This window comes from Pteropus alecto, unplaced genomic scaffold (genome assembly GCF_000325575.1).
Source record: "Pteropus alecto unplaced genomic scaffold, ASM32557v1 scaffold81, whole genome shotgun sequence".
In the NCBI taxonomy this organism is placed as follows: Eukaryota; Metazoa; Chordata; class Mammalia; order Chiroptera; family Pteropodidae; genus Pteropus; species Pteropus alecto.
Window position 1 is genome coordinate 203,709 of NW_006433378.1, and position 5,834 is coordinate 209,542.

General features: G+C 34.2%; 1 pseudogene; it reads right to left on the minus strand.

The window, feature by feature from the left end:
* Positions 1-1,569: 1,569 nt before the first annotated feature.
* Positions 1,570-1,688, minus strand: LOC112476879 (annotated as a pseudogene).
* Between the last annotated feature and the right edge of the window lie 4,146 nt (positions 1,689-5,834).

Consider the following 5,834-nt stretch of genomic DNA (forward strand, 5'->3'; position numbering starts at 1 on the left):
ACCATTCAAGGAAAAAAATATATTTTATTCCAAAGGCACAAAGCTATTCAACTTTAGTTGCAAAAGACTTTAAGATGATATTTACAGGGAGCTAGTGACTTAGAATGTTGAGTGATGATTCCCGAGGAAAGCAGATAAATCACTTGACATAATACAATCATTGGCAGAAACATGGATTTAACAATCTACTTCTTGGTTCTTTAATACTGAAATATTTAAATCTCTAATATTCCAATATCTGAGTCTCAACTCTGAGCATATATTCAGTCTCTCTAACTTACATGTGAAGAAAAACACGTAGATCTTAACATATTCCAGGCCCTAATTTATTTATATTTACTCTCTGTCTCTATGTTTCTGTCTCTGTTTTTGTGTATGTGTCTCTCATACACAGACCACTATTCACATATAAATACATTATCTAAAAATTCAATGGAGCAGACATAGGACTGCAAGGAGCATATACATTGTTAATTTCATTTTGGACTTGATATTTCTAAATTATATATAAGGAATTCTCATCTATCTATGTATTTATTATATTGGCAGTCATTATTAAACTTTAAGTCCATAAACCAATAATTATAAGCCAAATTATATGCCACATGTCTTTTAGTTTTATAGTTCTAAAATGAATTATGAACACTTTTTACTTAGGCACTAACAAAGTATTAATTTGGAAACATAAAATTTATTTATTTTAAAAGTTCTAAATATCAGGAACTTTCATTGAGGCAAACTGTGACAATAAATACTAAAACTAGAACTTAAAATTTGACAATATTTTTATTTTTCTTATGTGGTCCATAGTCATTTTCTTATTAAAATGAATATAATGATCCCTTACTGAGTCAATAGAAAAATGTGAGAGCTATATTTTTTCTTCCTTCCATTTATACTTCAAGTTAAATATACTTTGATTAAGATTTTTTTTTAAATATACAGAAAAATTTATGAGAAGATAAATTAAGTAGACATGAGAGAAGAACAGTTTTCCCCTATATTTTCCTTAATTTTTCTCTCTACTTTACTTTTATTTATTTTTATGTTGAGGTATTATGTTTTAGTGATTATAACAAAACAAGAAAACTATCAAAAAATAATTAGGCCAAAAGTTTTCAAAATATCGTCTAGAGTTCCTTGGGCTTCTATAAGACCCTTTTAGGGGTTTCATAAAGGGAAAACTCTTTTCATAACACTGAGACCTCATTTGTCTTTTTCATACTCATTATCTCATGAGTGTGCCATGGAGTTTTCCAGAAGCCAGATGATATGAGATATTACAAAAAATTAAATCCAAAGCAGACATGAGAACCCAACTGTCCTATATTAAGACAAACATTTAAAAATTTTTCAAAAATGTAATTATACTTTTCTAATTTGTTTTATGATGAAAAATCAAATTATTTTACTTAAAATGTATTTAAATTAACACATAGTTTATTATCATTTAAATGAATAAATATTTTTAAAATCCTCTGTTTTAAGTTTTAACATTCATTGTAAATATTAATAGATATAACTCACATAAAAATGCTATTTGGAATCCTGATTAATCTTTTTTTTTAATGCCTACAGCATCTGGTCTTCCTAGGTGGTCTCCCATCCAAGTACTAACCAGGCCCGACTCTACTTAGCTTCTGAGATCAGACAAAATCGGGCACGTTCAGGGTGGCATGACTATAGATTTGAATAATCTTTAAGTGTATAAAAGAACCCAGAGTTTTAAAACTTTAAGAACCTCTGACATAAATTAATTCCCAATATCTAGGATTTTTGCCATTTTCCATACAAACATAAAAACTTAAAGTGACCAAGATGCTCTAGTATAGACATCTTTCTCTTTTGTTAACTTACTCAAGTAAAATACATTAAGATTTTTAATATTCAAATCACTGGGCTAAGCGCTGGTCCTAGAAGGATCAATAAGACCCTGTATCTATCACAGAAGGAAGCAGCATCCTGGATTACCATAGTCTTACAAAAGGATACTGTGGTATGCTTTTGTGAAATTGCAGCATGTATCTGATATGGAGTATCATTTACTGAAACACTGTTTTTTGCATTTTTACATTAATTATTATGCCTTAGCTATTGCTTATCTGGCATTGTAGCAATGAATCAAGGTGACCGCCTTCCTACACGTAAGGTCCTGGTGCCTCAGTCACGGAAGGTCCAGATTCCACCTGGGCTATGGACACTGCCTCAAAAAAGTTTGTTTATTGTAGAGGAATTGAAAAAAGAAAGAAAGAAAGTATCCTTACAATATAAGCTTTGGGAGTCTATTTTTAAGTAAAAGTTTTCAATTTATAAAAGCTGGGCTTTGTTAAGAGAATAAAATATTCTTAAAAAGCAAAAGTGAAAGCACTCAGAATAGGAAAACATAAGCTATGTTATAATAAGAATTGGAGAGATCATAGAGGAAGACATGTAACTTAGCCCCAGGAAGATGTAGCTCATTTGTTCTGGAATGGAGCTGGACACTGTAATAAGAGATTAGATTTCTGAAGGCTGTATATTGAGAAGCAAATATAGCTTCATAAGCCTGGTCTGCATGGATCACACCGTCATCACGGAGCTACATGGGATGCAGGTTAATGCTTGAGGCACATCAATTCCCATATGAGCATGCATGTTCCTCACAAGTGCTGGCTAAGAGGTCACATGGGTTATATTTCTCATCATTGCCTGATAAAGGGCCTTAATCAATGATTTCCTGCAGATTGCCCATGAATCATCAAACAGAAGCGATTCTCACCTATGCCGCAAGATTTTTCAGCTATCCATTCAAAATGGCAAATGTGGGAGCTCCCATATTTACTTCTAGACCTCTAGCAAGCTTTTGGAATAACTCTAGAAAATTCCTAAAGTCAGAATGATATATAAAGGAAACACCTTATCTACTAGACTACAGATGTACAGGTGTAAGCATCTTGGATCTCTTACTCATGAGGATTTATATCAGTTCTACAGAGTCATTACCAATCCATAAAATAAAAAGTAAAAACCTAGTTATTTCTAGCCAAGGTCATGACTCTTTGGAGAGGGGGAAGATTAGATAGATGACAGATAGATGATAGATGATGATAAAGATAGATAGATATAGATAGATTTAGATAAATAGATATCACCCCAGAGAAGAAAAAGGTTATTGAGGAAAACAAAGAGAAGAGAAGAAGAAAAAAAAGAAAGAAAGAAAGAAAGAAAGAAAGAAAGAAAGAAAGAAAGAAAGAAAGAAAGAAAGAAAGAAAGGAAAGAAAGAAAGAAAGAAAGAAAAGAAAGAAAGAAAGAAAGAAAGAAAGAAAGAAAGAAAGAAAGAAAGAAAGAAAGAAAAGGAAAGAAAAAAGAAAAGGAAAGAAACATAAAAATAAACTTCTTTCTTGGACTTTGAATTTCCATCAAAATATGAAACATCTTTTCAGGTACAGAATATAAATTTCCACAGCTCAAGTCCTAAGTATTGTGGCCTAGAAAATATATGAAGGGGTTGAAATCTGTAGGAAAAGACTGGTCTCTATATGCAGATCTGAAAGAAAATGTTCAGCTAGTAATCTGAACACTAGGTCACTTTGGAGATGTCTTAGTGAGACAGGATGTCACTTGTAAAATTCTTAATCTTTTAGCAGGAAATGAAATAGGGCATTTCTTGCAGAGTTAATCCTTTTAGTAAACCTAATTAAGTTTTCTTCCCTCCTTTCTGTGGGAAAAAGGCCTTCTCCCTCAAATCCTGATAATTGCCCTGGCAATTCAGATCCTCTGGCTATTGAGAAGGGTCATCAGCCTATTGTTAAGCAGAAATGGTGTTAAACCAGGCAGGGCCCTTAGAGTCTGAGAGGGAGGACATTCTTTAAGCCAAAGGTCTTTCTTTTTACTCTTTAAAAAACGTATTAACCAAGCCTGTTCCCCTTTACTCATTTAACAGGCAAATCAATAATAGAAATTAATAGATATATGATTTAAATAATGTGTTTCTATCTTCTTTTCCTTGTCTAGGAACTGAGATGGCACTTTAGAAGGAAACTCAAGACCCCCACCCTGACTAAGGCAGAAAGGGGAAGGGCTCCATGAAACCCCTGTAGACAGGAACTACAGCCATTCTCAGTAGGAAGCAGATACAAAAGAGACCTCTCATCTGTCAACATCCATACTTATAAGGGGGTTCATGGCTCTTAGAAAAGAGGTAGGCAGGAAAGTTAGGGGGTTTTGGGTCTGCCTGCCAAGACACTGAGGTCATCCTATCTTAGAAGGGGTCTGCCCTAATCTGTCCACAATTAAGCAAGCCAGAAGGCATTTTTTCTTTTTAATTCACACAAAGAAACCAGTAGGCAGAGATTTAGGTACCAATTTAAGCCAGTCACTCGTACCTGCCCAATGAAGATCTTAACAACCTTCAACTCACCTGAGTCTCATTATACCATTATTATAATATGATGCATATGCCTGGAAGTTCATTAATATCATTATAACAGACTGAATTCTGGGAACAAACATGCACAGGAAGCAAAATGGTGAATCACTGAGTCCTGTCAATCTTAGTTGTTAATCAAGGGAGCCCACTCTAAGTAACTACCCACAGTAAAAAGGGATAAAAACCTTGAAGTCTTTGTTACCAGGCCTTTTGAGTCACACTTGTCTTGCTCAGGCCCGCTTCCACTTCTAGAAGTGTACTTTCTTTTCTAATAAAATTTTTCTTTTCTACTGAATTTCGGTGTCTTGCTCAATTCTTTGTTCAAGACATCAAGAACCTGGACAATGCTCCAGGAGAGGACCTCACTCTCCGGTAACATTGGGAAGCCAGAGAATAGTCTTGCCTTTAAAATTTTTTTTTTTTAGGATGGGAGGACACTGGCATCCCTCTTGAATCAGATGCAGTTATGACTCACAACTGGATGATAATACACAACTGCTCAAAGAAAGCTTTGCCTATGCTGGCGGTAAAGCTACTAGAGAAGGAAATGAACCTTCTTGGGCTGCAGATCTACTGAATCAGAAACTTGGAGGAGTGCCCAGAAATCTGCTTTAACAAGCCCTTCAGGTGATGATGATGCACAATTACTTTGAGAACCAGTTTTAGGGTAAGACAAAGCATCCTCTAGTGTTCTGACATTGGCAAGATGGCAAGTGATAGAAATATCGTTTGACATTTAACTTTCAACTTCTAGGATGTAATGTCGCCCTTACATAAGATAAGCATCTTTATCAGGGAAACAACGTTTTACTGGCGAAGGATGAAATTGAGGTAATGTTTTTGCAGATGAAAACTGTCGAGTTCTATTCTCAGTAATCTCAGTTATACTCTGGCTTCAATATCCATTGAAATAATGGTATACATTGTAATAGAGGAAGTTCAAATACAGTCTAAATAAGCTATTTATTGATCAATTGGGGGTTTCAAATTAGATATTAATTTTTTAGTCATCTAGGAGATAATAGACTTTGTTGTTAATATTTTTCTACATTTTAGCAGCTTTGAAAATCAGGATAAAATTTAGAGGTCTGAATATAACTTTTTGCCAAAGCTAAAGTGTAGAAAAGAAATAGTACATAAATAATATGAAGACAGCTTTAGTGTGAGTTAGAAAGGAAATAAATGTATAAGTAGCGATAGGAAAGTGAATATGCAGAATAGAAAGTTTGTTAAGATATTGAGCTGACCTATGATAAGACCCAAAGCTCCCACTTAGAAGTGGGAAAAAAGATAAAATAAATGTAACGCAGAGCAAAGAGCAAGGTAAAAGGGAAGACCTGGAAGCACATTCTAGCCACATAAAAGTGGAAGTAGCAGCTTGACATTCAGGGGCAGAGGAAATGGTGACACAGGAATCCATCTCAGA